Source organism: Cavia porcellus, unplaced genomic scaffold (genome assembly GCF_034190915.1).
Source record: "Cavia porcellus strain 051 isolate PalLab524CR breed Dunkin Hartley unplaced genomic scaffold, mCavPor4.1 scaffold_26, whole genome shotgun sequence".
Lineage (NCBI taxonomy): Eukaryota > Metazoa > Chordata > Mammalia > Rodentia > Caviidae > Cavia > Cavia porcellus.
In genome coordinates, this window is record NW_026947509.1 from 55,111,251 (window position 1) to 55,136,512 (window position 25,262).

At 45.4% G+C, this 25,262-nt stretch overlaps 1 long non-coding RNA gene across 1 annotated transcript; it reads right to left on the reverse strand.

Annotated features, from left to right (window-relative positions):
* Window positions 1-1,905: 1,905 nt before the first annotated feature.
* On the reverse strand, window positions 1,906-15,856 carry LOC134473162 (uncharacterized). Its single transcript, XR_010043249.1, has 3 exons — window positions 15,475-15,856; window positions 15,214-15,334; window positions 1,906-3,032 (listed from the first exon to the last, which is right to left on the reverse strand). It is a non-coding gene; the product is annotated as an uncharacterized LOC134473162 (long non-coding RNA).
* Between the last annotated feature and the right edge of the window lie 9,406 nt (window positions 15,857-25,262).

Here is a 25,262-nt window from a genome sequence, read left to right on the forward strand (position 1 = left end):
AAAGCTCAGTCCCACGGCCTAAGGATCAGCGCTCTCCGCCAGATCTGCCGCTCTCCAGTCCTTCTTGCTTCCGAGATTTGTTCTTCTATTCACACCAACATCACCCATCCTTTTATCTGTCACACTCCCCACCCCCAGTTTATGATGCCTGCCTGCCACAATCCACAGTCTCCGCTGGATGAGCCTGTTCTGCAAACCAAGACCAACTCCACTCTATGTGAGGGGGACATTAATTGAGAAGCGCCACTAATTTACCTGTCGTATTCAAACTCAGGGCCTACAGACTGCAGGGCAGTCCCATCGCCATGCAGCAGCAGAGTTGGGAGGCCTGAGGATGCCCAGGCCAACTCTCTCACTACATGAGGAAGGAAACAGAGACCCGAGCAAAGCACCCTGACCAAAACCTCATGACTGCAGAGTGGGACAGTTGAAATAAAAATTCCTAGTTTGGCTCATTTTTTAAATCACTTTTGCTTTTGTGGCAGTGACAGTTCAGGCACCAGACAGGGTTGGTGGGGAATTATAAATTGCAGTCATGTGGGTAGCACTGTCTATGTTTTCTGCACCTATACTCATCAGTACCTAGACCTGAGGGTGTTGGGGTTCCACTCAGCTGGTAAGGACCAGCTGAGGCTTAGGGACACAGATGTGGCAGCAGCAGGCTCAGGCTGCGTCCCCTGCTCTGACCTGGCAAGGGGATGATTAAGGAGATCTTCAAGCACAACAGAAAATTCATAGACAAGCAAATCCAACTTCTCTCTTGAAGTTACCGATGTTCAGTCAGGGGTCAACCCAAGTCACAGTGCCACGAGCGGGAGGGAGAGGTCTGTGGCAGGAATCCTACCCTGTGCCATTGTGGGAGCCACTGAGACAGGCTGTTTCACGCTGTTGATTTTAAAACTCTTTTCTTCTAAAACTCTTTTCTAAGTCTTACCTTTTTTTGGTGGGGACAGTGCAGGGGACGGAAGCCAGGGCCTTGCACAGGCTAAGCATGCCCAGTGAATTACCCTCCTTGCTTTATTTCATTGCTTGCTAATTATTTTTGTACACAGCTTTACTGAGATATAATTCACTGACTCTAAGATTCACCATCTGTTTTAAGTAACAAACTGTCTCAGCTCACTTTCTGCTGCTATAACTGAATACCATAGATTGCATGATCTATAAACAATAGAAGGTTACATGGCTTGTAATTCTGGAAGCTGGGAAGTCCAGCACTGCTATCTGAAAGGATCTTTGTGTGGTGGCAAAAAAATGTAGGACGAGCAAGTGAGCATATGCAAAAGAGGCCGGGCACAGTGGCCACACCTGAAATCCTAACTCTGGGGAAGGCTGAGGCAGTCAGGTAGTGAGTTCAAGGCTAGCCCGGGCAATTTAGCAAGATTGTCTCTCAAAGTAAAGTAAAGTAAGGAGCTGAGGCATAGCTCAGTGACAGAGAGTTTGCATAGCATGTGCAAAGCCCTTGGTTTGATCTCCAGCATTGAAGGGAAAAAGAGAGAAGGGATGAGGGACTGGCCTAAACCCATCTATTTTGGGGTTTCATTTTGTTTTGTGTTTTGAAACAGGTATGGAGACCAGGCTAACCTTGAACTCATGTCAAACCTTCTGCCTCAGCCTCCCGGATGCTGGGATCACAGACATGTGGCACCACAACTGGCTAAGCTGGTCCTTTTTTAAAACTTGGGCATAGGGCTGGGGATTTAGCTCAGTGGCATAAGCACCTGCCTTGCAAGCACGTGGTTCAATCCCAGTACTGATTAAAAAAAAAAAAAAAACACTTCCAGCGTAACTAACCAACTCCTGACATAGTGGGATTAATCCATGCTGAACTGTACTCCTTAAAGGCCCCAGATCTTAGTACCTTTATAATAGGGCATTTTTTCTTTTTTCCTCAATTTTTATATTTTATTAGTACACGTTCTCAGTACATGATGGTACATAACACATTTTAATTCTCTTTTCATTCCCTTTCTCTCCTCTTCCCCCTCCAGGTCTTGGTCACCATCCTTACTGCAAAAGATCTATTTCCCTACGTTTCCCTATGTTCTTTTATTATCTTCTTTTATTTAATGACAAATACATTTCAACATGAATTTTGATCAGATGTTCAAACTCTAGCACAAGCCAATGATTTTTATTACATTTATGGAGTTTTACAAATATCACTGTAATCCAGATTTAGATCCTTTACTTCAAAAGACCCCTGGGGCTAATCACAGTCAGTCCCAGCCTCACTCCTGGCCCTGGGAACCACTGTCTGCATTCTATCCCCATAGGTTTGCCTTCTCTGGGACCTTCAATGGATGGACTCACAAAACTCAGGCCTCTCTTCCAGCATCTTTAACTTGGTGTTTTTAACTGTGCTTCTAAATCTCTGTATTGTGTGCCTGTGGTGTGGATGGTGCATCATAATTTATATAAACCCCCTATGGACATTTCCAAAGCTTAGGCTTTTACAAATAATGCTGTAGCAAAAATTCCACGCCCATGTGGCCCCTATGTGGGTATTTCTGTAAGACAGCTTTTCCAGATCAGAGAGTGGGTACCTAAAGTAGGCAGAACGTAAAGATGTTATCCATTCACTCTCCTAGCAGGCAGGGATGGTAACATCTTCTGAGTTATGAGCTGATCTCCCAAACTACAGGATGTAAAAAGCTTGGACTCACTTCCTTGCACTAATTCCTACAAATGATCCAACTCTTTGTCCTTCTGATTACTTTCTCTAAGTTGTTTTCTCTTTTTTTAATGACTAATAACATAATACATTCTAGCAGCTGCAGAATATTTACACCTATAGGCTACAGAATAGAACAATACAATGAATCCCAGCTCCCACCATGTAGCACTAAGATGCGTGTTTTCCTCGAGCTGCAGGGTCTGGCCCCTGCTGGCCATGCTTGCCCCGAACTTGGACCCGTACAGGTTCCAGCGTATCCCAGGGGACTGCAATCGGTCATTGCCATTCTGCCCTGCAACCCATCATTCTTCCAGGTTGTCCTGCCAGCTCCAGGCTCCACGCTGGCTTCCATTCCCTGCACACACACACAAAAAAAAAAATTAAGAAAAGAGTTTTATGAATGGACATGAAAAGATCTTCCAGAACAACGTTGAACGAAAGGGAAAGTAGAACAGCATTGTGGTAAAATGTCTTACACTTTGGTTTAGAAATCGCTATAATACACGTGGCTTTATAAATGCTTTTAAAGATGTCTTTGAGGCTGGCGGGGGACACACTGAGCAGCTGATAAGTGTTAGTGCAAGGAGAACTGAAGAGTGAAGTAATATTCCCGATCAGTTTGCACATTTGCAATCATTTGTTCAGGGCTGGATTTTTCCAACAATGAAGATGCCGAGTATCGGATATGGGTGGGACTCACCAAGCTGTCGTGAGAGTAACCCTCCTTACACATGAGGAGCCCTGGCTGTGCAGGTACACCCACTGCTATGTCTTATAGTCGCTCAGTGAACAAGAAGATCAGGGTCCCCCCCCCCAGGTTTTCTTTTTTAAAGCCACCGAATTCTCAAATGAGTTAAGCAATAAAGGCAACCGGTTGGCAGTAGACCACAAAAGGACTAAGCAGCACTGTGGCCATAGAGCAGCAATTCTGAAAGTTCTCTATGCTTAAAACGAGCTCCTTACTTAAAAGACAAATTGATGCCAGGCCTGGAAGCACACATGTGTAATCCCAGTCCTTAGGAGGCTGAGTCAGGAGGGTCACAGATTGAGACCACCTGGGTTACATACCAAGACCCTGTCTCAAAATAACACTTGTAACAGTCTGAATATGTAGCTCAGTGGCAAGTATGAGTTCAATCCCCAGTTCCAGGAAAAACAAATTAAGATAGATTTCAGAATGACTCCTGAGCGGATCAAGGTGTTGCTGGAACTTACTTGATAACACAGTCAGGCTGGGCAAGGAGTTTGCTCAAGCTCAGTAACAGTTAAATAAAAGGACCTTTAACAAAAGCGCAGGGAGGATTTGGTGACAGTCCTGAGAACGGGTGCAGTGCCCCAAGATAAGCAACAGCAGAGTGCTATTAGCATCCCTTGACCTTGACAGGCAGAGTGAGAGCAGGCAGCTCAAGCGAGCAGGCAAGGGCTGCCTGAGGCGGGCCAACCCACACAGCCTCCCCCGGGACAGTCCACAGGGAGTAAAGGCAGTGACACTTCTACTCAGGGTCCTCCAAGTTTTTCCTACCTGGCTTGCCATTGGCTGATCTACACTCGGTTAGGCTCCGCCCAGTCTGCCTCCCTCCTGGGCTTCTCTCTAACTGCACAACCTGATTTCCTGCCAGGAATCGGAAGTCAGAGAACCAGGGAGTCAAGTGGGTCTGCATCCTAGAAAACACGGTACAGCAGGGTGTGGGGGACTAAACAAGATTTCTTGCTCACACCGCAGCTCCAGGGAGGGTACAGTGATGATCCCAGCCCCAGTAAGGCTGTAGAGCTACTCGGGATTCTTGGGAGCCTGGAGCCCCAGATGGCTCTGATCAAGACCCAAATTTAAGACACACTGGAAACGGGGTATACAGAGTGACCCAAACTGGAGATGACAAATGCCCTGTGGGAAACAAGAGTTATTTGTGCAAGAGATTCTTTCTCTGTCAGGTAGGTGTGTCTCCTACTTCCTCTCTCCACATACATTTTCAATCTCCAAGCCCCAGCTGCTGCTGATTCCTAGCCAAAGGAAGGTGGCCTGGCCTTGTCATCTCCTCCTGACCATACCATCTGCCTGAGGTGGAGCAGCTGGGGTGGGGGACTGAGACCTGGGTGCCAGTGTAAGGCTCTCCCCCAGTGGTTTAGGTATGTTTGCAGGGCACCTTCTCGGACAAGCCAGACATGCTGCTGATTTCTCAACAGGACCTTGCAAACTATGAGTTAGACAGTTCCCCTGGCCGGATTCCCCCCAACACTGGCTCCAGGCCAAGCAGGCCCACAGGCTGGGTTAAGGCTTGGCTCCCACCAGGGGCCTGTCTGTGTTCTGTGTCCAGTCCCCCTTGATAATAATTCGTCATCCCGCAGTCAGCACTATGCCGAGGCATTTGCTGCCCTGCATCGCACAGCTGGCTGTGTCTCTGTGGATCCCACTGCTGGTCTTTGCCCAACACCGCATTTGCCCACCGATCCAACTCAGTTGCCAGAAGTGCATAAACTTGGTTCCCAGGCAGCTTCTGCAAGGCTCAGGAACCTCAGTGCAATGGCAGTTTCTGGGAACGGGGCGAGGGGGGGGGGGAATGCACCAAAGCTTTCTGTTTATGGAAAGATTCTGCTAAGTCATCTTCAGACGTCAGGTCACAGGCGTGCTACGCACACTGTGCTTGCTTCTCGGCACTCCCCACTGCATAAGCAGCAGCCTTCACCTGCTGTACCGAAGCCTAGACTGTCCAGCTGGAAGGGAGCTCCTAGACCCTCTTCTTGGTTAACGTCTCTTAGGGACAGGTGGGCGATTTGAAGGCCAGAGCTGTGGGCCCTCCCCCGAGGTCTTAAATTACAGGTGACATAAACCACCGTGAACCCTGGTCAGCTAGTTCCCCTTTTTCATTACCCTTTTCTCACAACAGGAAGCTTCTCCCCAGTCACTAGGACTGACAGTGGGAGTAAAAGGTTGTCACCTTGGCTTTGTCCTCCAGTACCTGCAGATAGACTCAGCGGGGGGCGGGGGGGGGAGCCAGGAGTACAATCGAGAGCACAGTCCCAAAGTGACTCTCATCTATTCATTTATTCCCACCATTACCCAGGACTGGTAAATATGTGGTGCTGGCTCCATGAGAGCATCTTGCAAGATCTTTAAATGCCAAGATATTGTACACCCACATCGAGATAGGTTTCCTTTTTTAACTTGGAAGCATAAAGCTGTGCTAAAAGAAAAGCCCCATCAAAGCATGATGAAATGGAGCACTAAAACAGCAGCCAATAAGGGGCTGGAGACTTAGCTCAGCGGCATAAGCGCCTTGCCTTGCAATCAGGCAGTCGTGAGTTCGATCCCGGTACCGATGAAAAAGGAAAAAGACAAAAAAAAAAAAAAGCAGCCAGTAGCAGGTAGCATTGGAGGAAAAGTAACAAACTCTAAAATGGATAGCAAAGGATTAAGGGTGTAGCTCCCAATCAGTGTTGTAGCACACACCTGTGAGCCAGCGCTCTGGGAGGCTGAGACAGAAGGGTTAAAAATTTGAAATAGCCTGGGCAATTTAATGAATTAGTAAGACCCTGTTTCAGGTAAAAATAAAAAGGTATGGGATTCTGCTCAGTGGAAAGGCCATGGGTTCAATCCATTCCTCCTCCCACCAAAAAACATCATAACTCTGGGATCAGCTTCTTGCACACACACCCCACTCTAGTTACTTAAATTTTTGTGCCACAGTTTCCTCCTGTGTAAAACTGACTAGTTATATCCCTCATCTCAAAAATAAAAAGGGCTTGGATGTAGTTCTGCGCTCCTGGGTTTAAGCTACTACAGAAACAAAGAAAAGAAATAAGGTCCACCCAAGTACTGGTACACAGCTGAAAAATGATTACTGATAATAACACTATCACCAAGTTGGTCATGGTATTGCATGTCTGTTAATCCCAGCACTCACTGCGAGCTCTAGGCCAGCTTGGGCTACATAGTTGCAAGACCCTGTCCCAAAAATAATATGCTAACTACCATGTGAAAGGGGTATGTGTGTGGGTATCTTTGTGCTTCTGTATCAAAGTGATGGCCTTGGGAGGGGCCTGCAGGCTTGGGGGACACAGTGGGGAGGGATTTACTTTTTTTACTGTAAGGAGTCAGAGAACAAATAGTTTGGGCTTTGTGTAGTGGTTTGGGTCTGGATGTCTCCCTGTGGAGAAGAAGCGATTGTCTCCATTGTGACTAAACTTGGCCGTGTCTCCATGTACAGAAGTGTACAGAGCTGGCTGGGCCATTTCTTTATGTGTTCGGTTGGCTCTAAGCAGTGTAAATAGGGCTGGCTGAAGAACCCATCTGTAATGTTTGAAGTAAGGCAAACATTTGGGAGTCCAGGCCCCATGACTCCCAAAAAAACATGACTGAGCCATGCAGGAGGAAGAATCACTATTCCACACTGTCAGCTGGGATCAAGCCTTGAGATAAGAAGCTCTGACTTCCAGGGCAAAGTAGATTATCCACCAGAGCTGAAGTACCAACCCCAAAACACTAGATACTACCTCAATTGTGTTATGCAAATTACTCTCTGCATATGGCAGAGGTGATCTCAGTCCTCCTACCTAGCCCAGCTCAGGGGACTCAGGGCACTTCCTGCCACTCTCATTGTCACTCATCCCCGAGCCACTCCCCTCATGGAGAATTAATAAAACCTGGAGTGGGCCCTGAGTCATGGCCTTTGTTGTGGTGAACCCTCATCCTGGCTGGCTTTAGGACCCCTAGGCTCCCTATAACAATAAATGTCTCAGTGTCTTTACTCTCATCTTGGGCTGCACTGGAACTGGTAGATTGGAATTAACTCACTGGAACCCCAATAACTTTCTTTTGGAATTATGAATATAGGATTCCCAGATGGAGAGAAGGACTGGGAAGGGCTGTCTCTATTTGGTGCCTAATGTGGGGCTGATCAAGATGGTCCTGGGAGTGATGCTGGCTTGCAGTTTCCTCACGTGCTGAAGGATTTTTTGCTGTGGCTCAACAGCTTTTGGGACACATCTTCGGTCCGGTAGTATGTAGGTGTTTTCTAAAGCTTAACCACCTGCATGCCACCATTCTTGACACCACGAACTGATTTTGTAACAGAGGCAAGAACCTTTTCCTTACTTTTCTCCTCAGCCTTGGATTTAGCAGCTGTGTATTTTCTCCTGTACAAAGCCTTTCTGGAACACATAGCAGATCAAGAGTGTCTGCCAATTCTTCTAACCAGGGCTGGGTTTGAATTGCAGCTGGGCTTCCCCTCCCTGGACTCTTAACTTTCACATTACCCTTCTTACCAGTGCCAGTGGCATCAGCCTTCTTGCCTTCAGGTTTCTTCTCTTTAGTATCTGATTTCTCAGGGTTTTCTGCCTGCCATCTTGTGACAAGGACCAAGAGGGCTCTCTATACCCCCCCCAAATCCTCATGTGGCCATGGGGGTGGACTTTACATAGATAGCTGAATTTACCTCCAGTTCAGGGTCCAGTGCTGGGATTAAGAGTGCTGGGATTAAGGGTGGATCCATCCACTGACTGCACCACCCTATCCCAGCAGTCGGAGTAGATAAAAGGGGCAGAAAGAGGCTGCTGTCCTCCTCACGTCCACTTCTGCTGCCTCTGCTACCATGAGTGGTTGCCCCTGCCATGTGCCATCCTGCCCTGGAGTCAGCTAACTAAGGGAAAACTTCCACAAACATGGGACAAATAAAACTTTATCCTTTTGGCTTTGAGTGTCAGGTATTTTGTCTCAGCAATGAGAAAAGTAACTAAGACATTAGCCAACCACTTGTTTGCCTCTACTGCTGCAAAGCAAGAGCCCCGACAGGAGGGCGATGAATGAGTGTTATGCCGTGTGCCAAGTCAGTTTAACAGCACACACTGGAATCTGAATATCCAATGTCTATTTTATTGTCTTTTTCAGCTTATCTGAATTTTCTAATTTTTATACAAAATTAATTCTATACAGTAGCTTCTCTTTATTCTTCTTTTTCCTTTGAGACAGGCTTTCTCTGTGTAACTCTAATTGTCCTTGAACTCACTATGAAGCCCAAGCTGGCCTCAAACTAACTATCCTCTTGCCTCAGTCTCCCAAGTACCAGGATCTGACCTGTATGTGTTGCTCAATAATTTTTTCCAAAGAAATGAAGAACTGACATAAATAGTGTCCAGTGCTGGGAAGAAGTGCTGCCCAGAAATGCAACATACTAAACCTCAGGGGAGGAGCCAGAAGTCTGGGAAAGGCTGACATGGGTAGCAAAGGAAAGTGAAGTCCACACTGCACAGGACAGGAGGCTGGACCAGGCATCAGCTGATCAGAAGGAAGAGAATTTAACCTCGCTCTGGACCCAGAGGAAGGGCGGGGGGAGCAGAGCAGGCATCGCGCTGCTGAGGAACCTGACATGGGTGCTTGCACTGTCCACCTGCCTGGCGTCCACCACATGTGCTGGGAGCCAGCTGAGCTATGGCAGGCCTCTGGGCCTTGCTTTAATGCCCTAATGACAGATTTGCCCTTAAAGATGACTGCTTTCAGGGGGGCCAGACCATCTGAATTCCTGGTGGGCCCCAGTTAAGTTCGCACTGAGACACTGCTCAGTGTCGCTGATGTGTCTGTGCGACTGAGAGCTGAGCTGCCAAGTGAGGCAGAGGAGCTGAGCCAGGCTGGCAGAGTGTAGGGTCAAGGGAGGGCTGCTGTGAGAGCCCTAATATGCCAGGCTTGTGTGCTGAGGGCACTGAGCCAAAAGAGAGAAGGTGGATGCAGGAACACTATGCAGGGGACTTTATCCCTCCCCAAGCTTTGTCTTCTCCCTTTCTTCCTATAGTTACTAAATTTAATGTAACTGTTATATCTAATCCTGCCTTATAAAATCATAAAAGCTTCCCATCAAAGTTAGACTGTGATGTGCGGACAGATTTCTTGCTTTGATACAGCTCAAGGAAAACATTTGCACCAAAGGTGCTCAAAAAAAAGTTTTAAGGCCTCATGATAATATGGAGATTAGTAACCTCTGGATGTAGCTCGGAGGTTGAGAACAAGATTCGACTCCAATGCAGACAGCATCTTGGTAATGCAAGTGACAACCACACCACAGAGCCTGCCCAGACAGGGCCACCCCTGCTCCTGGCACTGCACACTCCCCACCCCCAAGCTTAGAGAACAAGGCAAGACAGACCCAGGAGCAAGCTGGGGTGCTCTGCTGCCAAGGGGCCACAGCTGGAGATTGTGTTCCCCACTTCCACCCAGAAATCCCTGGCAGTGGCAGAAACAGGAGCCTCCTTCGCACTGGGCTGGTAACTGGGAGAGTGCACCACTGTCACGGTCCTCCCTGGGAACCCCAACCTGAAATACACAGGCCATTTTCTTGTCTAAAAAAAAAAAACAGAATACAGTCACAAATGGTGTTTATTTTTCCTATGAGAATCCTTCCCTATAAATTAAACAAGTTAGTACATTTGGGCTTAAAAAGCTAAGCATTACTTAAGGCTTTAAGAAAAAAAGCAGCAAAAAAAAAAAAAAGGCAGGTCAATTCCAAATGATATTCTTAGAAGTGACTTTGAATCTATTATGTCCACCCTTTTGATTTGACCGACTCTGTTCTGTTATGTCACGTTTGGTTTTATTCTCTTCCAAAAAAGTAGTAAGAATCGTGGGAGCAATAAAACCCAAAATGTGTAATAGTCATTGTACAAAAGAGAGGAAAAGAAAGTACTCTACATAATATAACTGCATGTATATTTAAGTGTATAAGATAGAAAATTATATCACTGAGTTTTATTGGATCATTGAACAGAAGTGTTTGCAGTATCATTGTTGGAATGTCCACTTTACAAGCTTTAGTTTTGTGACTTGAACAGTTATTTCTGGGATGACAATGTGTAATCCATTAACTAGTGATTTCCTACTGTTTATTTTTTTCTGTAAATCTGTATAACTTGTACCCTTTCTCTGTTTTTTTTTTCTCCTTAAATAAAATTAAAAAAAAAAAAAAGAAGTGACTTTGAGCCACAGCTGTCTGAGTTCTTTTGGGGGGGCGGGAGGGGGGAATGCCAGGAATTGAACTCAGGCAGGTGCTGTGCCACTGAGCTAAATCCCAGTCTACCATTTGAGTTCTTAGGAAGTTGTGTGGAGTGTGTATCTCTTGGCTTCAGAATCTGCAGGGGAAAATGGAAGGAGCAAACTCTTTGGTTGACACAGCCATGCACAGACCCTTAGCGAGCCCAGAATAGGAGCTACCATGGGATTTACAGACATCTGCGACAACATGAGTATGACTGCACAGGGCTTTGTAAGGTAAGGTATCAGCACCTGGTGTGAGCTTTGCAGGCCTGCATGGCAGTAGCCACACCCCCACTCCCGTCCTGTCATTTTGAAAGAAGTAGGTAACTCAGGCTGCAGCACTTGCAGGGTGACCTGCACCTGATCTGTGAAGCAACGTGACCCCTGCTGGCCCGCTGGCCCCAAGTGCTTGACAGTCCTGCCCTCAGGAGCACTGTTTGTGACGCCCTGCAAAACTTTCCACAGGTGACCCAAGAAGCTCTTCATTCTCTCTGGTGTGCCTGAGAAACGGACTTTTTTCTGGAAGTGTCAGAAATGGAGCCCACAGGCATTTATGTGAAATTGAGTAAAGAAATGGATCTAAAAATGCAAGGTACTCAAGCATGTCTTCTTCCCAAACATCAAACACAGAAACAAAATGTGACCCAGGAGGAGGCCGAATAAGCCCAGTGCTTGGATGCAACTACAAAGATTTTTAAGGCCCGCAGTGGCCAGCAGGTCCTACATGGAGAAAAGGCTGTGCTTGGCAAGGAAACTGCATCATCATGAGGAACATAAGCCCAGAATTTGAATATCCAATGTTATAAAATACTCACCACCACCACCATTTTATCTTTTCTTTTTGAGCTACAATCTCACTATTTATCTCGGGCTATCCTTGAATTCACAATGTAGTCCAGGCTGAACCCATGGCGATTCTCCTGCCTCAGCCTCCCCATGCTGGGATTGCAGGCCTGCACCATCATGCCCAACCCCCCAACCACTTAAAAAATTCTTGTTAGTCAAGCAAGGTTGTGCCTGCCTCTAAATCCAGCACCCTGGGAAGCTGAGACAAGTTCAAATCCCTTCTCGGTAACTTAGTAAATTGGTGAGAGCCTGTCACCAAACAAAAAAATAAGAAGTGGGGGCTGAGGATGTAGCTTAGTGGAAGGCCTAGGCTTCAATCTTCAGAACCACTTCCCCCACCCCAAAACTTATGAATTAAAGAGCAAGCCTCCCAGGGCAGTGTCAATGATTACATTAGTTAATATGAACAAAGCACTTAACCCAATACCTACAATGTGGTAAGTTCTATCCAATACTAGCTATTCATACCAATTTAAAACTTTAGCTTTGTTCTGACTTCACAGATATAGTGATGTGAACTGAGCTTTATGCACAGAGATGTTGATATAAAATTCAAAGTTCACTCGAGTTCCTAGCTGTGGCGCTAACACAGGCTGTACCTCACCATCGTCGCTTGCCTGTCATACAAAGGTAGTGATGTTTTCCAGGAGCCTAGCCCTCAAGCTAACTCTTGAAGTGTGAACAGAATTGAGCCCTGTGCAAATGCAGGGATGGGTATGCATGCCAAGAATGGTATAGCAAAGGCTCAGCATGGCGAGTTTAGAGAATTCTTCGGGGCCATCATCCAAGCCTTCCCGCTCAAGCTGCATCTTTTTACCTGATGTCACCTCCCTGACCGTAGCATTGTTATCTCTTGGAAATGGGAGACCGAGCTGCCCGCTACATGCACTTTTCATGAGATCTGGACGATGTAAACTTGGGATGTGTCTGTGGGCAAAAGATATCAGACATCACAGGTGAACCTGAAAGAAGAGCGAGACGGACCTGCTAAATGCAGGAGAGCCGAGGACTCAGTAGCACTAAAGAGAGAGAGCCTGCGAAAGGAGCCAGACTCCTGCTCCTGGTGCCTCTTGGAATCCTTTGGATCTACCAAATGCCTTGGATTCTTCTACTAAATCCCTCTGGCTTTGGCTTCATTAAAGCAGGCTTCTGTCACATACGGCCAAAGAAATCTAGATTGCATGCTATATTCGGAGGAATCTGAGGAATCCAGTTTGGCCAATAAAACGGACCATGTTAGAGGTAAAAGTGAGACAGATCACCGGCCTGGTCCAGTAGGCAAGGCCAGACCACCAAGGGCCTTGAACACTATGCTAGAGCGTTTGAATTCTCAGTGGATCAGGACCTTGGGAGAACCCGAAGCAGAACAGTGCAATCGATCCCAGGGCTGGTATGCGAGTAAGTTGCAAGGGGTGGGTGCTCAAGGCAGGATCCGATCATGAGGTCATCATAGAGAGGGTGAGAGTCTGGACAGAGAACCAACAGGAAGCTGGGAAGAGACAGGAGGTGAGCTCACACATCTCAGAGGGGAAATCTACAGGACTCGGCTCTCAGCCAGATGAGGCCAGGGCAGTGAGGAGGCAGGGGGTCACAGGGATCCTTCATCCCGCAGCTTGGACAGAGGCCTGAGAGGGGCAGGTTTGAGAGAAAGATGTTGGCTTCAATTCTGGACTCCCAGCTAGCCTACAAGCTGGTACGGCAGTGCGCACTGGGGATCCCAGCTCTGGAAGTCCAGGGAAGTCTGGCTAGCCTACAAAGGTGTTTCAGGGACTCTCACGCATTGAGAACTAGAGCCACCAAAGTAGAGGACATCCCCAGGGAACCTGGAGAATAGAGGAAGGACAGAAAAGCGAAGAGATTAGAATCTGGGAGAATGTCAGCATTCAAGGGACTGAAACAGGAAAGAGGAAGAGCCCAAAAAAGAGACCAAAAGAAGCAGAAGATGCAGGAAGGAAGCAAAAGCCCACAGGAAACGGAAGTTGAAGGAGGAAGTGTGGCAAGTGAGGACATTGTGCTGACATATGCTACTGTGGGAATGGAGATCCGGCCCTCTCTCATCACTGGCTCCTTGCCGAGGCACCCTCGTCTCTTTCCAGAATGGTGGCAGTCGCCTCTCCACCTGCAGTCAGCTTGATGAAAACTTTGCTCCCAGCCTTGGCCAATGTAGCCCCACCTGACCTGGCCCACAGCTCCCTGTCTATTATCATCTCCTTCAAAGCCCTCCCTGCCCTCCTTGCCTTCAAGCTCCCTCCTCATTTGGAGCCAAGAATGGTGCTGGCTCAGGGCCTTTGCACTTGCCGTCCCTTCTGCCTGGAATGACCTCCCAGGACTTAGTTTACTTCCTTCAAGTCTCTACTCAGAGGTCACCTAATATCGAATCTTTCCCTCACCACCCCAATTACACTAGGACCCCTCACCTCCCACTCTTTCACCCTGCTTTGCTCAAAGCACTACTTAGGGCCTGACTTCACACTTATGTCTACATGTCTGCTGTGACCAGAGCGTAAGCCCCAGAAGGACAGAGCCCATATCTGCTTGGAACACTGCATACCTCTGACACCTACTCCAGCCCCAGGGAAACTGTGGTCACTAGTAATCTGTTGAATGAATGAATTTGGTAATATGTTTCCACAGTCTAAAATGTACTCCCTTTCATCCAGATTCTACTTTGAAATATAGTATTTGTCCTAGAAAAGCGGCCAAGTTCTTTCATAAAATTTTAGGGGCAAAAATGCTTCCCATACCCTTGTTTACAAGACTAGATGGGTTAAACTGAACATAGTGGTACATGCCTGTATTCCCAGGGATTTGGAGGCTGAAGCAGGAGAATGGTGAGTTTGAGCTCAATCTGGGTATAGACCATTGGTAACGGGTGGTCAATTTAAACACCAGCAGAACTGAGTCAGCATGGTGCTGAGTGTAGATGGTGTTATACTAAGATGTTGAAAAATTAAAATAATTGATTAAAAGATAATTAACAAAAATAGTTACTTTAAAAGATAGTTATAGATGCTGGGGATTTACTTCAGCGGCATAAGTGCTTGCCTTGCAAGCAGGCAGTCATGAGTTCGATCCCTGGTACCGATAAAAAGGAAAAAAAGACCAAAAAATAAAGATAGTTATTAGCAATATCGTCATTCTGTACTGAGCTCGTTACCCTAGTAACCAAGCACCAACCACATAGTTATAAATTAACTGACCACATAGTTATGCTGTTCTGCAATGCGTCATCCCCCCCCTTAGTGACCTGTGTGCTATGTCAACTTTTGTTCCCCTTGTAAGAGACAAATGATGCTGTGTCAACCATTGTTCCCTTTATGAGAGACAAATGTTCCTGGAATTGGCACACCAAGGGCTATGAATTGGCTAACCACCCACTGTGAAATGCCTCTGACCTCAAGCAAAGGGGAACAAAGGCCCACCTTGTTTCTGTTTCTCATCGCTATGTACTTAATGATCAATGAGCTAATCATAAATGAACTATAAAAATCAGTCAAAACTCTAACTCAGTTGCACAGCTTTGCAAACTCTATCTGCACTGTGTCGCTGGGCCAGCTAAAATAAAATTGCTTCTTTTAAAAAGACGTCTTGCCTCGTTTGTCATCTCAGGGGTCTTGCCCCGATTTTCATCATGGGGCCTTGTTTTTTGGGTGGGTTACAACAGATGACTCACCTGAGGACTGTTGCCAGCATAAAAAGGAGACCTGGAGAGGAAGAGAAGCGATGAGAGAGAACCAGTTTCCAGGCTGCGAGTGTGACAAGTTCCAGGCCAGCCTGGGCCACGTGGTGAGACCCTGTCTCAAAAAGTAAATTAATGTTAAAATTTAAACTTAAAAATAGTATTATATGTAGTAAGGAAGGATGGGCAGCTACTTATTAACACTGATTGTCTCCAATTCTTGTCTAGTCTATTTTATTGTCTTTTTCAGCTTACCTTAATTTCCTAATTTTTCTATAAGATGATATTTTATGCAGTAAATTCTCTTTATTCTTCTTTTTCCTTTGAGATAAGCTCTCTGTGTGACTCAAGTTGTCCTTGAATCCACTGTGTAGATGAGGCTGTCTTCGAATTAACTATCCTCTTGCCTCAGTCTCCCAAGTACCAGGATTACAGCCTTGCACCATGATGCTCCACTAAATTTTCTCATTTTTATTCACTGAGTCTGGTTTTTTAAGGTTGAAAGAAATAAGATGAGAGACCTGAGTCTGAGCTCTAGCAAGTCAAGAATTTGTTCATTTTCTCCCCATTGCCCCTTGGGTTACAGCAAGAGGATCTGGCCTTATGTGTTGCTCAGTAATTTTTTCCAAAAAAATGAAGAAATGACATAAATAGTGTCCAGTGCTGGGAAGAAGTGCTGCCCAGAAATGCAACATACTAAACCTCAGGGGAGGAGCCGGAAGTCTGGGAAAGGCTGACATGGGTGGCAAAGGTAAGTGAAGTCCACACTGCAAGGACAGAGGCTGGACCAGGCATCAGCTGATCAGAAGGAAGAGAATTTAACCTCGCTCTGGACCCAGAGGAAGGGCGGGGGGAGCAGAGCAGGTGACAGTGTCAGAAGGCATCGTACTGCTGAGGAACCTCCCAGGCATCAACCTTGAGAGGAGGTAGACTGATAACTAGCTGGGAGACAGAGACAGAGACAGAGAGACAGAGACAGAGAGAGAGAGAGAGAGAGAGAGAGAGAGAGAGAGAGAGAGAGAAAGGGAGAGAGAGAGAGACAGAAAGACAGAGACAGACAGAGAGAGAGAAATTCTTGCTGGACTCAGATGGTAGAGAGGGAAGGGACAGAAATAACCAGAAGCCAGAAGAAAGTCTGAGAAAATTTCAAAGTTAGAAGACCAGGCACAGAAAAGTGCAATGCAATTGCACAAAAACTGCAGAATATTAAATAGGAATCATCTAATTTGTAGTGGTCCGATCCTGTGATGGTGGTGACCCCGCTCTTCCTGCCACACAGTGCACCTGGAGCACCTTCCCAAGGCTCTTAGAGACAATAAATGTCATCTGTCACTGGAGCCTGAACCAGGTGTCCAAGAATTCTGTCACCTTGAACCCTGACATTGTGCAGCTAAGGCTGCCACCATCAAAGGAGTCCGGGCTTCAGAGAAGCTAAATTCCTTACCCAGATCTTGCAACGAGTGAGGAAAGACCAAGCCAGGCCCTGGCTCAGGGCTGCCCCCACCAAAGAGCTTTTCCGCTTGTCCCCGAGCAGTCCAAATCTCAGCTCTGAAGGCTCCTGGCCCTGAACCAAACACCTTCGCCACTTAACTGCTGCTGCGATACCCTGGGGGAGGTCCTCAAGTTTCCTCCTCCTGTAAAATGAAGAGCATAGTAACTCCTATCATAAAGTCTCAGCAAGCATTAGATTAAAATGATAATTCCTCTAAAAGGTGCTTTCACACTGCTTGGCGCACGGTAAGTCTTTAATTTCCAGAGCATGATAACTATTATTAAAATCTGTTAATACTATGAGACTATTACACATATATGAAGGATTGACATAAGGGTCCTCCTTATGTCTTGAAAGCTAAAAAAGGACTCAGGGATCAAAGTGACCCTTTCACGAAAGCAGCATATCTTTGGGGTCCCTTCCAGTAAATCTTTGCTCTCCCCTTGCCCAAACCCCTTCGGATTCCATGTTTCTCCCTCTCTCCTAACAAATGACCCTGCACTGATCATTATACCTTGTGTATATGTATCGAGCTATAGTACTGTGTCCCAGAAATATGTGCAAATGTTATGTGTCAGATTAGTCTAAGAAGTTGTTCTGAAATCCAAAGGCAGGTCAGGTAAGTAAGTGTCAAGGTGCTGTGGACAAGAGGGGGAGGCCGGCTGTTAGCACCCACACCCTGTGGAGCACTTTGCTCATGACCTCGAAGAGGGAGGTGACCCCCCCCTCGGAGAACGCAGTCTTCTCTAGATTCTCTTTGCACACTTGATGAGTGAAGGGAAAGTGTTCCTCCAACCCAAAGGACCTTCTGAAGGAAGCCGTCTTTTTAAGGGGGAGGGGTATGCTGGGAATCAAACTCACAACCTCACACTTGCCAGGCAGGCACTTATGCCACTAAATTAAATCCCCAGCCCCTGAAGGGAGGAATTTCTGATAGGCCAGGAAGGAGGGACTGGAGGATTGCAGGGAGAGAGGAGGAAGCAGACAAAAGGCCTCCCAGAAATGCCTCACAGTAGATTGGCCTGGCAGCTGCCTAGAAAGCTCATGCTGAGAACCAGCCTCTCTGGTGCGCCTGGTTCCTGATAGTGGATCTGCATTTCAAGTCCACGGAGAGATACTGCAGTATTTGTACATTTCAGTGAATCCTGAAGTTTAGGACGTGTCACCTCAGAACTAGAGCGTAACTTACCTGATTAGATCTCCTTTCATGGAAGAGGAAACTGGGCTTCCGAAGCTTAGGTGACTTTTCAACCAACACAGACATCCTTCCTTTTCTACGTCTCTTAGTCAGTGAGAAGCATTTTTCCAAATCTGTAGGCTCAGCTGGTGGTACTGTAGGGCCCTCAGCTAGGACTCCTCGTTCCTGTCACCTTAGGTGGGATTTCATGAACTCCTCACATGTACTTCATTCCTAAATTTTCTTTGTCCCCCCTAAATTTCATTTCCACAGTGCACAGTTTTGTCTCAAGGGCTTAGCGCAAAGGTAGATGTGAGTTTCACTACGTAGTCAGAGAGCTGGCTCTGATTAACATGTGGGGACAGGGGACAGGAAAGGCTACACACTCAGGGCCCCAGCTGAAAGGGGTGCCCAAGGATGCCGGCAAAGTGGGGAGCCCTGCGCTGCATGTCCCTTTACCAGAGATGTGCTGAATCTCCCCCTCCCACTCCACGCCAGCATGTTGGAGCAGAGCCAGCTCTTTCAGGAAGGTGACCTTGTTTACAGAAGGACGAGGTGGGGTACGGATGTGGCCATTTAGGTTTCTGTTGGGCAACAGGATTCCTTCCCATGGCGGAGATGACTGCATTTCCTCATAGGCTCCTCCCTACTTACCTTCTGAGTGTTACTTCTTCCACCCCCACGATTTGAGCTGAGCAGGAAGAATGTGTGATAATTCTGAAACAATGTGGGGGTCATTCACACCCCCAGCTCACATGTGCGCACTGAATTACCTAGAAATCCGATCAAGGTATCCTCCAGCATGACTTTGTGTGGGGGCGGAGGTGCTGGGAAAATCCACTAGGAGACTGGTTCAACAAAGCTTCAGAGAAAGGAAATAAAGCATGCAAAGGGAAACTCTGTCTTTCATTTCTTGTGTTGTTTGAATGTTTACTAACTTCCAATCATTATAGTGGACAGAAGAAGATGAGAAGCCATAACATACCACCAACACACACACACACACACACCCTACTAGATAATGCACATTTTTAATGTTTTAAATAAATATCTACAGTCAGAAGCAATGGAGTCAGACATGGTACACTCCCACAGTCCCAGCAGTCAGGAGGCTGAGGCAAGGAGAAGCACCATGAGTGCCAGGTCATCCTGGGCTACATGGTGAGTTCAAGGCCAGTCTGAACTACATATTGAGACACTGTCTCAAAATGAAATAAAAGTAACAGAAAGAGAAATAGAGAGAGCTGAAGAGGGAACTTAGAGATGTTTAGACTTTTTTTTTTTTTTTTTTTTTTGTATCTGGAATTGAACTCAGGACCTTACACTTGCCAAGTAGGTGCTTATACCGCTGAGCTATATCCCTGGCCCAAGATGTGTGGACTTATTAGTGAATAAAAGTTGAGATCACAGGAGACCATAAAGCTCCTTGATAAGAATGGTAGCATCAGTGAGTCCAGCAATTCCACATATGACAAAGAACTGCAACTCGATTCCCTGCAGCAGATCAGGAATCAGGAAGGAGCTGGACCATCTTTGAATGGGGATAGACCAGTACCCCCAGCTCTGAGATGGGACCCTAAGTCAGCCCCTGCCACAGGTCATGAAAGAAAGTGGGCCCTTTGAGGAGCTTACTGGATCCCAAAGCTCAGAAGCAGGTGATGAGGATGATGATGGAGGTGTCACTTTGAATGCTGTGGAAACCAAGGGCTAAGAAAGGGCGACAAGCAATGCTCTGAACCCTGTGACCCAATAGGGCTTCAGTACGTACAGAGATAAAACTGTGCCCATGGACATTTCTTCACAATCAGGACACAGGCAAGATTCTCATGAGGAAAAATACCCTTCAAGAGATGGTTTCCCAATCAGATGTTACAAAGAACTAACAATTGTATGATCAACAGTCAGCCTACATAATGGGAGAAATCATACTAAAGAACTAAAGGTAGCCAGGCAGTCTGAGAGTGATTTGAAAGCCAGTATGCTTTTTTTTTTTTAAATCCAAAGGAATTATATATTAAAAATGAAAGACTGGAATATATTTAACTGCTCCCTTTCAAAAATCCACTAAAACTGGGCTGGGAGTGTAGCTCAGTGTGTGGACTGCTGGCCTCACATGTGTAAGGTTCTGGCTTGGATACTCAGTACTGAAAAAAAATTCACTAACAGTGACAGTTTTGAGTTATAATTCCACAAAGTACGAAAACAATAATATTGTGAGAGAAGACCACAGATGTCTTAAATTGGGAAGACAGAAAGTAGACAGGTAAGTGGTAACTGAGTGATTAGAGCAAAAACAATAAAGGGAGTCAAAGAAATCTCTATAAAAACTGTAAAATCCTCAGAGAGGAAGAAGAGAAAGACTATTATTGCATTCATGAGGCAAGAATTTAAAGAGAGAGCATTAGGGAACAGGAAAAAGTTTATTAAAAATTTGAAATATGATAACAGAAATCTTGAATTGCAGTGAAAAAATTGGGAGATGCTATTAATAATTTCTTAGCAGAAAGATGACAATACTTAAAAATGGGCAAAAAGTGATAAAAGATCAGTAAATTAATCTTGGAAACTCAACACCCAAGTAAAAAAATTTCTCAAAAAAATAAAAAGAGACTAAGGAAAATGAAGGACAGAGAAGTATCAAAGAAGTGATACATTTCCTGAGAACCTGAGTCTCCAGATTAAAAAGCTTTATCAGATTCCCAGCACACTGAATGAGAACCCCCTATCAAGGCACATCATCATGCACCCTAAAACTATAGATAAAGAGAAGAACCGAAAAGGTTCTAAGAGCAAACTCAGTCACATGACAACAATCGAGAATTAGAATTGTATCAGAAGTCTCGACGGCAACCCTGGAAGCTAGAAGAAATCAAGAGGAGCCTGCAATTTCTGAAAGAAAATTAGTTCCAACCTAGAATTTGATACTCAACCCAAATACCAATCCAGCGTAAAGGCAGAGTAAAGACGTTCTGTGGACTGCGCAGTCTCAGAAAATGTTGTCTCTCTTACACCCTTTCTCAGCAAAACCCACTAATCCAGCAAAATAACAGCAAGCCCTGAGAATGGTGACCGCTAGTGTGTAAACACAATGTGGTGTGTGCTACCCACTCTTAAATGCCAAGCGTGTGTTCATGCACTCATTTAATTTAATCCTCATAGCAATTTACTGAGCTTTGTTCCTGTTCAAGGATCTAGAAGGATGGTGTGTGAAATTCCCTTTGTCAAAAGTCTGTAAGTGGTAGAACTGAGATTTTTAAGACAGGTTGTCTAGCTTCAGAGCCCAAGACCTAAAAGAGAGAGAAAGATTAGCTGGGTATGGTGGCAACACCTGTAACACCAGCACTTTGGGAGACTAAGACAAGAGGATCATGAGTTTGAGCCCCATCTGGCATTTTAGAAATTCAGAGAGTCTCTGACCCCAAACAGAAAACAGAGTTAGGAGTGTTGTAGCTCAGCAACAAGGCCCTGGGTTCAATCCCCAGTAACCACAAAAGGACGGAGGATTTTTAAGATCCACTCATGATTTTAAAATCTGGACTACTCTCAATCAGGGCAGGACTGCCAGCAATCCCACTTACAGATGAGCACCCAAAAGCTCAGAGACTAAGCATCCAGGATCACATAAGGCAGACCCAGAACGCAAGTCACTATCTGGGTGATTTCCACCTGGGGCTGGCAGGGATGACCCCGCTGGTACTTAAACAGGGCTGAGGGGATCAGAGGCATGCTGCCCATCTCTGGGATCAGAGGTAGAAGACTCCAAAATGACTCTCTGTGCCCAGAACAGAAGATCCAAGCTTAGTTGAAGGTCAAAGGCCTAGAAACTCACTACAATCACTGGTGGACCAAAGAGTCTGTGCTGCAAGGCTGGAAGACAATGGCAAAGATCCGAGCTCCTCCAGGCAAGAGAACACGCCCTCTTTCCCTTTTAATTCTTTCCAGGCCAGAAGCTTATTCGCTGGTTCCACCCACTGTGGGGCAAGTCTCACCCAGTTTGCTGGTTTGCATGTCAATCAGTCAGACACTCACAGAATTTGACTAATCCGCTAGGTGGTTCTTACTCAAATTAAGCTGTTGTACCACAGTTAACAGGCACAGCAAGACTCTCAAAAACAAAATTTTTTTAAAGGTTAGGAATGCAGTTCAGTTGAAGATTCTGGGTTCAATCCCCAGTACTACCAAAAAATAAAAATAAATGAGAAATATACTGCTTTCGCTGCTGCTTGAAATCACATGATTATTATTAGTAGTAGTAGTATTACCAAAATGTTACCTATGAAAGGTCATGGAGAGACTGAGGAAGACACCGTAGTTGTGAACAGCAGCGGGCAGGTAAACAAGCAAGCCGCAGATCCCTGCCTATGGAGAGACAGGCTCAAGACGTTTTTGTATTTCACATTCAAGGAAGACTGCCTCACCCTCCCTCAACTTTGGCTTTCCTCTCCTGTTTGCCAGACCTGCCCTCCCAACTTCCAGGATCATGCCTGGGTTTTTTTCCCCCTTCACCTGAGTGCTTCCAAGGCCAGTCTTTCGCCAACAGGCAGACTGTGTGTGTGAGTCTCCCGGTTCTGTGCTGGATAACCACGGGGGGCACATGAGCGTCTTTAGGAGCCCCCACTGAGCTCTTTGGAAATCAGTTTCCTGTTAAGAAAATAGAGACCCTCTGCCAACTATCTCTGATTACTAGCATTATTCCTTCTGGTCCCAATTTTTCTATCCATTTACTTTCATGCTATGAAAATCACTGACTACTTGAGGATGTTTTCAAAATCTGTTTGTCTCCTCTGCAAGGCATGTCAGAGTTAAATCGCTTAGAATCTTCTTAGCTTCATCCATCTATCTACATCAGAAGTAAAGTCCTTTTTTGATGCAGTTGTTTGCCACCAGGCTATTTCTATATCAAATATTATGAGTGTTTGGGGGCCAGCTGGGAGGAGAACTATGTAATTAGGATCAGAGGCTACCCGCTATGCCACAGTCATTTTTGTGGGATTGTTACAAAACCCCTGAGCCTCCAACTCAGTATCAAAGGCCAATTCAATTTATGCTGCTCCAGGAAGAGCTGTGTTTGGAACTATTACTCAGCTGTGTGCCAAAAAAAAAGTAACAACTATCACTGGGCAGCTGGCTGCTGTGTACTCCTAACATACCAGAGTGCTTCCCAGTTTACAAAGATCAGCCAAACTCGCCACTTCTGAAATGTTCATAATACTGCCACTGTATATAGAGATTGTTACAGATGAAGCAGAGACAAATTAAGCGCATTGTCGTAGGTCACAGACTCAAAGGTCTGTAGGTTTGGGATCGCATTCATTCGGTGCATCTCCGTAACTCTGTACTTCCTGAAAAAGACTGAGAGTTGAACTTTCCAAGTAATATTGTTTCATTTTACCCCTTTCTGGAGAAGGTCAACCTTTTTCCTCAGAACAGTTTTATTTCCCATACCAATTATAAAATGAGTTCCTACTAGTACTGTGAGATGAATAAATAGCTAAACATCTCAACAAACTCCAAATCAAAAAGAATTTCCTCAACCCCATGAAGGGGCTCAGAAAATTTGCAGCTAATACCATATTTAATAAAGTGACTAGGAATAATCTAACACATCTGCTCTGTTCTGCTTCTGTTCAGCATTGTGTTGGAGGTCTTAGTGAAGCAAGAGAAGTAGAAATGATTGAAGTAAACAAGACACAAGTGTAAACATCATACTGTTTCATCAGTGTGAGAGGCTGAAAGAAAAAACATGGATATGTGTATGTATATATATGTATATAAAAAATAGTTAAGATAGTTGTACTACTGATTTCTCTGAGTTCACTAAAGACTTGTGCTGGTGTTGTTTGGACAATTGAAAGCAGATGTCTTGGTCTCTGGGTGAATGATTTGGGGATGACAATGAGCAATGTATGGACCATTATTACCCTGATTGACGTACTTTAAAATTTTGTTGTACTTTTCTTCTTTCTTTCTTTATCTATGAATAAAATAGATGTGAAAAAAAGAACAAATGGCATAAAAGAGGAAAAAATAAAACTACCTTGTCTCAGATGAGACTCCATTTATAATAGCTCCCCCCAAAAACCACAAAACACTTAAGGGCAGATCTAACAACATATACACACCAATCTGTGTATCAGAATGACAAAACATATTCTACAAAAAACTAAGCATTTAAATAAATGAAGACAAATGTCATGCTCATGAACCAAGAGATGCAGTATCAGGACATCTATTTTCTCCCACTTGGTCTATGGATTCAACATAATCCAAATCAAAATCCCAGTTGGGTATTTTTTTTAACTGACAAACAGATGTGAAATTCATCTGGAAATACTGACTACTTAAGGCAGTTCAGAAAAGAGGAGCAATACGACTGATACAACTTTTCCATGTTGGAGCATGGATTCCAGGAGACATAAATGAGCAGACTGCGGGCTGCAGGCGAAGCTGGGGGGGGGGGGGGGGTAGCCTGAGCGAAGCCCTGGACTCAGTCCCTGGTACTGAAACACAAATTTTTAAAGGCTTTAAATAAAGTCACAATTATCAAATGCATGTGAATTCAGTAAGAGAGGCTGAAATAAGTAAATGGAAAACCCTATCATCAGTTTCTGGGGAAGCAGAGCCATGTTAAAAACAGAAATGCAAACAGCATACCCAACTGGGAGTAATTTTTCATGTGTCGTTGTTATAACAAAAGGATGACTGAACCCAAAAGTGTGACATGTGGGACAACAGCGAGGAAGTGTTGGTGCTGGGTTCCACTGGGAGGAAGCAGCAGACGGGCTGAGAGAACGTGAACTTCTCAGTCATCGGAACAAAAACCCAGAGGTGGCACAGAAAACTTGCAGAGGGATCAAGAGCTAGCAGAATAAACACAATACTGAGAAACAGGTGGACCCTTAGCGAAACATCTTTGAGACTTGAACTCAGTCTTTGCCTGCAGGGGTTGGGGCTGGAAGGCTTCTCATTATAAGCACTATAGCGCCATTCCACATTTTCGGCGATGTATGGAAGCTACTTTAACTTAAAAAAGAAAAACTAAGTGCAGGGCACAGTGGTGCATACATGTAATCCCAGACTCAGGAGGCTGAGGCAGGAGGATTGCTGCAAATTTGAGGCCAACCTGGGCTACACAGAGAGTTCAAGGCCAGGCTAGCAAGACTGTCTCAGAGAGTGAGAGTGAGAGAGAGAGAGAGAGAGAGAGAAGCTAATTTTTAAAAACCCAAGTTAACAATTACTGCTTTTCGTAAAAATTTCATTTCTACCCTCAAGCTGTTGAATTTAAAGACAGAATACCTCTCGCATGTGTGAATACCGAATAGTTTCCCTAATGTAAGTAATGATTCAAATATATAAAAATATGTGGTAATCATG